Source organism: Leptodactylus fuscus, chromosome 2, assembly GCF_031893055.1.
Source record: "Leptodactylus fuscus isolate aLepFus1 chromosome 2, aLepFus1.hap2, whole genome shotgun sequence".
NCBI classification, from domain to species: Eukaryota; Metazoa; Chordata; class Amphibia; order Anura; family Leptodactylidae; genus Leptodactylus; species Leptodactylus fuscus.
Window position 1 is genome coordinate 20,021,699 of NC_134266.1, and position 13,352 is coordinate 20,035,050.

The following is a 13,352-nucleotide window of genomic DNA, read 5'->3' on the forward strand; positions in this document are numbered from 1 at the left end:
CTTTCAAGTTACACCCCTGAGCATAGGACACTCACCAAACCCAGGCAGCACCGACCAGAACTTCCAAACTCAAAGGATCCCACAGCCTAAACCTCCCAGAGAACCTAGGATTACAGGTGCGCACCACAGCACCCGGCAAACCACTATTTTACTCTGTGACACTCTTCCAACCTTCTGAATAACCATCATATTTCAAGGGAAGAGAGAACCAGACTATTACAAATTTAATAAAAAATTTGAGTTTGGTTAAACCCAAAATTTTGGGGGGTTTACACCCACATACTAATATTATTGTACTCTATGGCAGGCATGTCAAACATGCAGCATATCTGCCTCTACTTTACAGGCATATCTGCGGCCCGCACAAAAGTCTCAAACTTTGTCCCTAAGCTTTAGAGACAAAGTTTGAGCTTTTGTGTGGGCCGCAGATGTACAAGGAAAGTGAGCAGTGGATTGGGGCGGCCATGCTGGACGAAGCACTGCTCCAGCAGCCGCCCCTCACCCTTCGCAGAGAGCAGGTCTCCCTGCCTGCTCTCTGCCTGCTCCGCTCCGCCCCCTCCTCCCTCCGCTCCGCCCCCTCCTCCCTCCGCTCCCACCTCCCTCCGCTCCACCCCCTCCTCCCTCCACTCCGCCCCCTCCTCCCCACACGCCGGGTGACGTGGCCACGTAATCAGGCCCGCACCCGACCAGTGCCTGCGTTCTATGCGGTCTCACAAGACCGCTGCGCAGGCTGAAGAGCAGAAGCAGGTAGGCTTCTGCAGAAGAAATTGTGATTTTTTAAGTATGTAAACCCTATCCTACGGATAGGGGATAAATACTAGATTTATGATGATGGGGGGTTTGGAGTGCTGGAGAAGGGTTGGGGTGCTGGGGGAGGGGGGCTTTTTGATGTCTGTCTGGCCCTTCCTTGGGCTTGAGGACTGTTTTTTTTCCCACCCACCTTGTAATTCTTTCACTTGGGGGTTAATTGGAGCATTACAGTCTGTAGTGCTCCTATTAACCCCCAAGTGCAAGAATTGCAAGTGGGTGGTAAAAAACAGTCCTCAGGCCCAAGGAAGGGCCAGACATCCAGAAGCCCCCCCTTCCCCAGCACCCCACCCCCCCAGCACTCCAACCCTTCTCCAGCACTCCAACACAATAATGGTGTCTGCCAGCTTTAACTGAGGTGCCATTTTACCTGTGTGCATTTTTATGGCAGCCGAGAGCCTTATGAGGCTCCAGCCTGTCATTCTATACTTTCTATTGTAGGCTACTCTATGTACCCTGCAATAGAAATGCCGGATTTTTGTGATGCATGGTATTAGTGATCAGTCCCCTAGGCCCTAGCCATTAGCTGCTGTGTGCGGCCCTCGCAACAACCTCTTGTTACTCATGTGGCCCTCGGGGTATCCTGAGTTTGACATGCCTGCTCTACGGTCTCTTCAGAAACCCAGAGTATGATAAAGGAAGGTTTAAAAAAAAATAAAACAATCAGCTTTACGCAATACTCCATGGCTCCACGGCTGCTGCGTCTAGTCTTCTTACCCAGGGCATCCACCGCTAACTAAGGCTCAATTATATGGTGCTCTTGATGTCACATAGGAGACCGGAAGACACTGGTGACGCCCGAAAAACTCACAGTTAAATCTCTTCAAGGTGTTTTAATTTTTATGCTCCTCCCCTGGAGTCCAAACCAAAACCTGCAAGGTTCACTCATGATTAATTGTGGTGCTTATATCTGGCAATAATAGTGCAGTCTTCAGTAGGGTTGAGCGATCAGGATCGGAAAAGATCGGATTCCGATCGGCGATCGAGTAAATTTCACGATCACGATCGGAATTTCGACCCGATCTTTTCCAGCGGGATCGAGATTGGAGGTTATCTCAAGATCGGCTCAACCCTAAAAGTGACTTTTCCCATAGAGAAGCATTGACTAGGATTGAGGATCAGGATCGGAAAAGATCGGATTCCGATCGGCGATCGAGCAAATTTCACGATCACGATCGGCTGGAAAATGATCAGAAATCGGATTTTAAAATCGATCTTGAAATCTCAAGATCAGCTCAACCCTAGTCTTCAGTATTCTACTAGCCCTCAAGAACATTGTAACCAATACAGAAACCTGATGGATTCGGTAAGTCATTGGTCACAGCTGTCCTGGCTCAGCTATATGAATGTGTCCTCTCTTAACTTAGCTCAAATTAGGTAAAAAAATTTAATCAAATTAATTAAATACAATTTGGTCACATGGTAGCAAAACCGTAGACAGGCTGCACTTCACAATACAACTAATGAGTGGCCAAACAAATAGGATAGACATCTTGTGACAGAATATCAGTCATCTTATAATGCACATATCTAGACTAACCTCGAAAGATTTGTTTAGTTTCGGGTTTGGGTGACTTGGGTCCCTGATTTGTTTCAGGTTATACAAGTTTGGTTAGAACTGGAAGTAAAATTATTCTACTTTGAGGTCTCTTCAGATCCCAGTGTATAATGGAGGCCCAGGGGAGGTGTAGAAAATAAAAAAACATTCAAAATCTCCTGCCCTTACCTCTCACATTCTCCTCAGTGATGTCATGACCCCAGTATCATGGGCATGGGTATGCCAAGTGTCATGATTAGAGATGAGCGAATTTTTAAAAAATTTGATTCAGCAGCTTCGTCAAATTTTCCGATACGATTTAATCCAAATCAATTTGTGGTGAATCACATTAAAATACAGCTATTTCTTGGCTGCAGAGAGCCTGTATAGTGGTGTAGAACATTGTGCCTTGCAGTGGTTTTTAGTGATGTCCCGCTAAGGGACCTGAATAAGCGATGCACTGATCACTGGTTCAGCACTATAGACTGCAATACACATGTATTACAGTCTATAGGGGAAGTCAATCTGTGCAGACGCATAGGCTGGGCAGGATCAACCAGGTACTGGGTCACTGGCCAGAAGATGCAATTCGGCACTCCACGATCTCGCCGTGTGGGGTGTCGAGGGGGACATGTAGCATGGCAAAACTCTTTGGATGCTGTGGCCATGTTTGACCGCAGCATCCAAGGTGTTAAAACCTGTGTGCTCCGACCATGGGTTATGGAGCAGAGTGTAGCTGTCAATTACAGCTAACACCAGCTCCTGATACTGTGGGTGGTCGCAAAGGGCTTAAAGGGCTGTGACATCACAAGGCTAGCTGGTTGCTTATTGGCTGCATGCATGGCATTGTGGGTGATCCCACGTTCCCAGAGTTCTTTACCCCACGTCCTAACGTGCATCAGCCATTTTATGAAAAAATGTAATTCATTACCACAAAGCGTGAGATTCAAAGTGAATCAAATATTTCCTGAAATTTGTATCGAATTCCACTTCGCTCGTCTCTAGTCATAGTGTCATGAACCTCAACGTGCCCATTTGATCCCTATGGCCCAATCATGGTCTCGGCAGTGACCTCATCAGAAGAGCACTGGCTGCCGCAAGAAGGTCCAAAAGAGATGAGGGAAGTTGGATATAAATGTTTTTTAACATATTTGTCAACTTCCCTCCACCTGTTATACTCTGGGGTCTGAGGAGACTTCAGTATAAAAAAAAATTAACCAATGGCCATATTAGTTTGTCCAAGATGAATCCCCAATTGTTCAGTTTCATTAAAAGATGAAGAAGGACCTATCTGTATATGGAGGCCATAAGGTCAGAGCCTTACAAATGTAATTGCCATGTATTACATTACTTTCCCATTGAACTCTAAATCTTTGCGAGTCATCCGTTCCAGAATATTGACACATCGAGGGAAATGTATTATTACTATCTTAAATTCTGAGAGTATAAAACTAGATGAAACAAGCAGGAGCCGTGCCAAATTTATCCCAGTGGTACACCCTGATACACAGTGTGCTTGACATGTCAGACACTTCTCTCTTCCTAACACCACCTTCTTTGTTGGCAAACATTACAAAAATATTTTGTTCCAAAGTAACGGAGCACGCCCGTAATAAATCTTGCACAGTTTACAACTTAGCCATGCCCCCTTTTCTAGACACTTCGAGACTGTCTAGTAAGGTGTCAAAGTGTCTAAAGAAACATAATAATTCAGAGAGTTGTTTTATACAATTCAAGTTTTCGGTGTAATTTGTTTCGTAAATCGAGATCCTTTATTTTTGACTGGATTTGACCAAACAGATACAAAGCACAGTGAGTGAGAATCAGCCTACGGGTCAAAAACAAGATATTTGTAGTCATCAGAGTTTTCAGGGATGGGCCTGAGGTTCAGAGGTGGAAAGGACATGGAACAGTAGGATATTTTTTATTGAAAACATCTCCCAAAGTTTCATTGTGTTTTATTTTTGAAAATTCTTCCGAATAATAACCAGAAATAATTCAATCTGTTAAGGCTCAGCCCCTTGCCAAGGCAGAGTTGACCAAGCAACCAATCAATTCCTTTTGTTGTTGGCTTTGCCCAAATATAGAAATTTGGAACTGGATTGATTTGACAATTTTTTTGGCCACTTAGAATGGGATTGAAATGACAAGATTTTTTAAAATTAAGGGTTATCTTTATAATTGAACGAAATAGCTTACTTCAAAGTTCTCCTTGCCATGTTCTAGAGATAGGTGGGAGTCCCAACATTCAGATCCATATTTATCACCTCTGCACTGGGTAAATGAAAAAACTGATTTAGGGTAAAGGCCCCTTTGCAGAGACTTTATTAATTGTAGAGTACCAAGGGGTTTTGGATTAAAGAGTTTGTCCAGTTTCCTAGAGTGAAAAGAGGTGCAAAGAACGTATCTCTCTGGTGGACCTGTCCTGTCCAACATTTAATGGACATCCAATGGATTTCCCCAGTGGTGGCGCTGTGGGGAAATTGAACACTTACGGGAGTATTCCCCTCAGATTCCAGCTGAACACTGGGGCTACAACAGGAGGGCAGTTTCTACCTTCTAACAAGTAGGGTATGGTGGGCCTCCACCCCGTACAGAACAATGTTAGGTCAAACAGTATTTTTTGTCATTGGTCTCCTTGCCCTATTTTCCAACTCTCCCCATAAGTCCAGGAGACTACCAAAAACAGTTTTGACCTCCCGGACTTTTGGAAGAGTAGACAAGATCCCCACATCCTCCCGGATACCAGTTATTTTGTATGAGATGTGGTCAAAAAGACGCGTGACAAGGACATTCAATCCCATGAAAGGGGCAAAAGGGAGTGTGCTCTACGCATAGGGGGCATAAAGTCACCCAAATATTTTTGAGGTATGAGCCGATTACTCAGGTCCTAGTTCAAGGTAAGAACCATTCAGCAGGATATCGACAGGGCCTTGAGGTCAACTGCAGTCTAAGACAAGGGCTAACCAGCAAGGTACTAGTGTCTTATGTTTGCATGTAGTTTTACACTAGGCCCCGGAGCAAATATTACTGGTGCGCTCTAGACACCCGAGTCAGAGACTGTTTAGGTAAAGTTTTTTTTTTACGTGATGGGCAGATGTGCTGCAGATATCTCATATAGAAGTTCCTTTACAATTTATAGCTCGTCTATTTGCAGAAGCGTTCTGTGCATACAGTGTTAAACAAGTCGCAAAACTGCACCAATGTAGATTTATTTTAGAAGACATCTGTTATTGTAGATTTCCAGGGAGATTAAGGCTGATTATAGGTTTAAGATGGTCTCAGCGGTAACTGAATTTTCAGACATGGAAAACATGGAAACATTTTGCTGGACTTACATTTATGTTTTGATAGCTGCGACCACTAGTCTGATATACAGCGAGCTGGACAAAAGAAACGGTTTAATGACAAATTCAGCTCAGCTACATTTTTATTAACTCCTTACAGACCGAGCCAATAAAGGGTACCTAAGATTGGGCAGTCTGTTTTCTGGCTGTACAAGCCTTCAAATGTCATGTCCTATCAGTAATTTTGCTGCTAATAGTCCCATTATGGCTGCAGCACATTTTGCATTGGGTGTGTACAATACAGAGCAGTCTGATCCCCTCTCCTATCCATTATTACTACTACTGGTTTCTTTAAAGAGGACCTTTCATCAGATTGGGCACATGCAGTTCTATATACTGCTGGAAAGCTGACAGTGCGCTGAATTCAGCGCACTATCGGCTTTCCTGATTTGTGCCCTGGGTAAAGAGCTATCGGTCCCGGTACCGTAGCGCTTTACAGTCAGAAGGGCGTTCCTGACACCCTGTCAGGAACGTCCTTCTGCCCAGCAGCGCCTATCGCACTGTGCTGTGTGAGCGGGGAGGAACGCCCCCTCCCTCTGCTCACAGTACTCATCCATAGGTGAGTGTTATCAGGGGTAGAGGGGGCGTTCCTCCCCACTCACACTATACAACGTGATAGGCGCTGCTGGGCAGAAGGACATTCCTGACAGACTGTCTGGAATGCCCTTCTGACTGTAAAGCGCTACGGTACCGGGACTGATAGCGCTTTACCCAGGACACAGATCGGGAAAACCGATAATGCGCTGAATTCAGCGCACTGTCGGCTTTCCAGCAGTATATGGAACTGCCTGTGCCCAATCTGATGAAAGGTCCTCTCCTCTTTAAATGTCATTCTGCCAGGATTAACTGTAAAATAGTGACCATGGTATAGTAGATCGTGCAAATCCAGGTTATGATGCAGGTAAAAAGATCCCCGACACATAATGAGAGGACAAACACAATGACGGAAGTTGCTTACTTTCCATGACTAACATCCAATGAGTAATAACACAAGCAGCTTGTCATAAGTAGTTAAATCTCCTTACTTTCACTCTGAGCTATGAGAATTATCAGTCAAGAATCATGTGCTCCATGTATTTCTGCTGAAGAAATACGGGGTCCTCCGTTTCAGCATTAAAACGGAGGATCCCATAATAGTCAATGGTGTATGCAGGTAACTTCTGGTTTAGCGGTTTGGTTCTCTGTTGTTTGGACATGAATGACGGAGAGCCCATCGCAAATATGAACCTATCCTAAGCTGTCTGAAAAGTTGGAGATCATTTAAGATAGACATACCCTTTTTTATTTTATTTCTTTTTGTCAAGTGTGTATATAAAAATCTGTCTTCTAACATCTAATGTCCTATTTGTCCTTTATTGCTTGTGGCGGCTTCAGGTGTCTTTTTGGCAACTCAGAGAGGACAGGCCAGGAACAGTGGTGTGTTGGCCATAGATGGATATTGTGTTGACTGGAGTGGATCCCAGAGGAAGTAACCACTAGAGATGAGCGAACACTGTTCGGATCAGCCGATCCGAACAGCACGCTCGCATAGAAATGAATGGACGTAGCCGCCACGCGGGGGGTTAAGCGGCCGGACGCCGTCAAAGCGGGAGTACCAGGTGCATCCATTCATTTCTATGGAGCGTGCTGTTCAGATCGGCTGATCTGAACAGTACTCGCTCATCTCTAGTAACCACCCATTGCTGGAGGCACCTTACAACTCAGGCCTTATTCACATGTCTGCATACCATGTGCAAATTTTTTGCGGACACCATACGTACCCATTCATTTCAATGCATTTATTCAGACATCTTTGTTTTTTTCAGCCCAATGGAACTCTTAAAAAACAATGTCCACCTGTTTTCGATGGACCCAGAGACACACAAAATATTGAAAATGAAGCAAAAACATTGGACGCGAAAAGCCAATCAACAACGCACACCACCAGATGAGCCAGGTGGGGTACTATCCATGGAGGCCGGATATCATTATGGTGAAAAATCCCTTTAAGCTTTCTTTGATTTTACGACGCCTTTCTCTTGTTTCCTTCTTTCTCAGTTTTGTCGTCCCTCTCAACAGTCTGTACAAAATCTGCAAAAAATTTCCTTTAATATGGTTCCAGTCCAGCATGTTGCAATTCATACATCATAACCGGCACATTTACAGCTCATTAACCGGGGGGGAAAAGGTGGCACATGCAAGAATTAAGAGGACTGGTAAAGTCATGTCAATAGAGCCCAAAAGGTCAAGGAAGGCCGAGCCGGAGCTCCTTTGTCGAGAGGCTTAGATTTCATGCGTTGGTTAGAAGTCAGCAGAGTTCCTAGTTTATTTTGATGTAATCAATAGTGAAAGTAATGCCATCAAGCGAGCGTTGTGATGTTTAACTAGAATCATGTGCTGCGAAAAGAAGTTTTTGGATCAAGTTAAAAGAAAAACAACGGTTGGAGGCTCTAAATGGAAAAAGTGATTGCCATTTGCCATTTGCTCTGTAAGAGATTTTAAATGAAAGTACCCAAATTTTCTGGAAGGTCCCCGTGCGAGGCGAGCGTGAAACTTAATTAATTTCAAGGCTTTCATCTTCTGTTGATTTCTAATAATCTTACCTTTGGTTCATGAGGAGATTCGGGAGATTAGAAGACCGGCTGCTTTGAAGAACCCTAGGAACTACGTGAGAACAGAAGAATAACGTGCTTCGGCTTGTTTGGATAAGATGTCAGAAGGCAAGGGACGAAAGTAGAAGTTGTTTTAGAAGTTCCTTCTCGGGCTGGATGGATATTCATTGTACACACACAGGGACTACAAAAATAGTCAACCCCAAGCTTGGCCTTGACCAAGTGTTGAGACTTCTACTCAAGGCACAAGAGCGAGATTAGGCTATGTATGGTGACACATGGAACACCAAGCTTGTCATGTAGAGCATTGTATCCTTTTCTATAACAAAAATTTGGGCCTGTAACATAATAGGGCAGATTTATTAAGATTGGCATATTGCAAACCAGTCTTAATAAAGGTCCTGGCCGAAATAAGCAATGGCTAATGATTAGGGTTGAGCGATCGTGTTTGGAAAAGATCGGATTCCAATCGGTGATCGAGAAAATTTCACGATCGCCATCGGAATTCCGAACACAATCTTTTTATGTGGGATCGAGATCGGTGATCTTTTCGCACAATGCATTGCTTAGCCTTCACACTAAGTATACGCTGTATACTCGGTGTGAAGGCTCCGCTGCAGTTCCATAGGAATGAATGGAAGCAGCCGGCACACAGCCTTAACCCCCTGCACGCCGGCTGCCTCCCTTCATTCGAATGGGAGGCTAAACTAAACATCTCTAGCAGCTACTTACCTCTAGAGATGGCTGCTCCGGTGCCCTCCTTCTTCTTGTCCTCGCTGCCCCGCCTCCCAGGTTAGTGTTTAAAGCGCTAGGTAGGTGGGGCTTGTGGCTTAGAGTGTGGGCGTGTACAGGGCGGGGAGACGTGACGTCTCCCCTCCCAGTACCCACCCACACTCTCCTAGCCCGCCCACACTCTCCTAACCTGGCAGGGAGGGGGCAGGGAGCAGCGTGGAGCGGCAGCGAGGCAAAGAAGAAGGAAGGCACCGGGCACCGGACCAGCCATCTCTGCAGGTAAGTGGACACCAGGGGGGACTAAGTAGCCAGAGGATTAAAAAAAAATCCTCTGGCTACTTAGTAATTCACTACACAGCGTGGATTCTAACAATTGTTAGATTCCATGCTGTATAGTGAATAGGATTGCTTTTAAAATCCGATCTCCGATTAATTAAAAAATCCCATTGACTTGCATTGGGATCGGAATTGGGATCGAGATCGGGTTCGAATGAAAAATGATCGGAAATCGGATTTTAAAATTGATCCTGAAAAGTCAAGATCGGCTCAACCCTACTAATGATAAAGCTCTGGCTCTAGGATCTGGTGTAGATAGATAGATAGATAGATAGATAGATAGATAGATAGATAGATAGATAGATAGATGTTACACAATTCCTGTATACATTCTCTAAACTTGTCATTTCTTCTCAGTAGTCTTTTCCTCCCCCAGTGTCCCCTTACAATATTTGTATATTTTTTGGCTGTTTACCTAATGCTAATCCATCCCCCGATGACAGCTATGACGGATATATTTTCTCCCAAATCATGTAATCCTGTAATACGGCCATTGTCTCCAACAACACGTAGAAAAACAAACATTGCGCTCATACTTTATACTTCAGAGATGATGTTTAAACAAACACAACCACAACTCCGACTCCCAGGTTGAGGATATCCCTGACATATTTCTTAATTTTGTATATGTGCCTTATTATGGGTCTTGGGGCCTGGGGCAAGGTATTTATGGGGAGATTAAAGCCCTTGTTTCCTCTTAGTGTCAGCATACTTTAACCAGATTGTAAAAGTCCTACTTGACCCAACTCGTTTCAAGACAAGAATTAGGGTATTAAGACATAGGTGAGATCTTCTCCCTCCTTATCACTTATATTGGAGATGGAATTTGAGAATTCTTTACTTTTTGATTTACAGTTTTTACTTTTCCATCCATGCAGAATTCTGAGTCTTGAGTCATTGCTCAGGAATATGAAGCTACAGGCCTTACTGTACTATGGAGTCTGAGGATGTGCTCAAGGTGTGATGGAAAAATAAATGACATTCTAAAATGTTTTGCTGTACTTTTTTTTGAACATTTATAGGCTAACAAGTAACCAGAGCCATTGTGAGCATGTGATAGATGACCAGTAGAGATGAGCGAACAGTAAAATGTTCGAGGTTCGATATTCGTTTCGAGTAGCCCCTCAATATTCAACTACTCGAATCGAATATCGAATCCTATTATAGTCTATGGGGGGAAAATGCTCGTTTCAGGGGTAGGCAACGTTCGATCAAATTATACTTACCAAGTCCATTAGTGAGGGTCGGGCTGGATCCTCCAAGAAGTCTTCTCCTTGCAGCGTCCCCGCGGCATCTTCCGGCTCTGAATTCACTCTGCCAGGCATCGGGCCTGGGCAGAGCCGACTGCGCATGCCCGCACTACAAGCCCGATGCCTGGCAGAGTGAATTCAGAGCCGGAAGACGCCGCGGGGAAGCTGCACGGAGAAGACTTCTAAAGGTAGGAGAAGAACCAGCATTGATTGGCTGACTGTATAGCATTCGGCCAATCAATGCTGGTTCTGCATCGAACTTTTCCATTCAAACAGCGAGTGGTACTCGATCGAGTACGAGTATTTCGAATACCGTAGTATTCAATCGAATACCTACTCGATCGAGTACTACTCGCTCGTCTCTAATGACCAGCTCTAACCTTTTGATCTGTTAGGCTACCAAAATTTTTCATTATTCTATTTGTAACACAAAAAACTGTTTTTCTCAATATCTTTTTTATATCAACATTTTATTATTAGTAGGGTTGAGCCGATCTTGAGATTTCAGGATCGATTTTAAAATCCGATTTCCGATCATTTTCCAGCCGATGCCGATCGTGAAATTTGCTCAATCGCTGATCGGAATCCAATCTTTTCCGATCCCGATCGCTCAACCCTAGTCAATGCTTCTCTATGGTAAAAGTCACTTTTAGGGTTGAGCTGATTTTGAGATTTCAAAATCCAATTTCCGATCATTTTCTAGCTGCTCCCGATCGCTACCGTGGAATTTGTTCGATCGTCGATCAGAATCCGATCTTTTCCAATCCCAGTTGCTCAACCCTAATTATTAGAGATAAATTGTGCAAAAATGTCCCAATTTTTTTCTAAAAATTTTAGAAAATTTTGATTTGCAGCATGTATGTACTGGACAGTCAGGAATCGGATCAACAATGTTTTGTTTGTTGATCCTTTATTTTTATTAATATATTAATTTACTAGGTTGACCTGGAGGTCAATGACCATTTTATTGTGCGGTTTACTCTAGGTTCACACCTGCTGTTGGGTTTCTTTTTTTTGGGTCCGCTTGGGGACCCGAATAATGGAAACCCAAAGCACTTACAAAACGGTTAGCCGCGGAAACTTGAGGATCCCATAGACTATCATGGGGTCTTCCGGGTTTCCGTCCGGTTTGCTTGCAGGACTTTCCTCCCCGAATGGAATCCAAGCACTGGAGTGAACCCAGCCTTAACTGGGTTAACTGGGAGACATCTTTGGGATCCCCAGTTACAAATGAAAATATTTCCCTGTTGCTGTGCTTGGTAAGTACTGAAGAGACTGCAGCGCTCACCCAAATGTTTCAGCCTCTTCAAACGACTGAGTTGGACCTCCACCAATCCTTAATTGATGACCTAGGCTAGGAGAATATTTGGTGTGACCTTTGCCCTTTGCCTTCCATCAGTTCTTCTCGATACTTGCAGACAGTTTTTGGTAGAACTTGGCAGGGAGGTTGTTCCCGCCATCTTGAAAAGCTAAGCACAGATCTTCCATGGATGTTGACTTGTTCCAATCCATCTGACTCTTCATGTCATCCCAGACAGGCTGGACAATATTGAGATTAGGGCTCTGTGGGGGCCGTATCATCTCTTCCAGGACTCCGAATCCAAATATTGATGGGATTTATATTTCTCTTTTCTTCATTCACTTGATAATTGACAAAAATACCCTATTAACCCTTCTGCTCCTGAAAGTATCTTACTTTGCTACAAATCTTCCACACCTGCCTGCAACTTTTGCACAGCACTGTATTTTGCCATTGGATCTTCTGTGAGTTTTCTGCATTAGAACACAGCCCTCTCCTTCACACATTGACTTCATTTTCCTTCCAGTGTTTTCCAGTAATTTCTATATTTTAGTGTGTAATATAGTAATTATATGACTCCAGTTTATAATAAAGAGGAGAGTCGCTGTTGGCAGATCTGCGAGTCCTTGGACATTACTGCTTCCTTATTTTTGCCTCTGTTTTTCAGATTTACAGCACTTATAACCGGTATTTATCAGAGTGCAAGATTTACAGCGCTGGGTGGTCAAGTGTGAATAAGTCCTCCATTATTTTACCATATGCAGTAAATAACACATCCGCTTTATAGGGCCGGTTGTTATGGTTATAGGAATACCAAATAGATGTATACTGGAAGGGGTTTTATAGTCTTTAATTTTTTTTAAAAACTGTGGGGTGGATTTATTAACCCAATGACTCCGGTTGTCGGATACACAGGACCCTCCACAATGAGCCTGAATTATTAAAGGGGCTCTATCAGCAAAATCATGCTGATAGAGCCCCACATATGCGTGAATAGCCTTTAAAAAGGCTATTCAGGCACCGCTAAAGTTATATTAAACCGTCTTGTCCTCTTGTCCCAGCGCTCTTGAACTGCCATTGATAAAAAATGGCGTGGGTGCATGCGCAGTAGCAGTAGTATTAGTAGTAGCAGCATGCTACTGCGCATGCACCTGCGCCATTTTTTATCAATGGCAGTTCGCGAGCGCCGGAGGAAGACGGGACAAGAGGACATCGCTGGAAGAGGAGGCGTGGCTTAAGATGATGTCAGACCCTGAATGCCCACCCACCGTGCTTGATAGATAAGATTAACATATTCTTTTTTAGGGTTTTATTTTAAAACGGGGGGGGGGGGGGTAGTTTAATATAACTTTTACAGTGCCTGAATAGCCTTTTTAAAGACCATTCGCGCATATGTGGGGCTCTATCAGCATGATTTTACTGACAGAGCCCCTTTAAGACACTGAAGGCCAG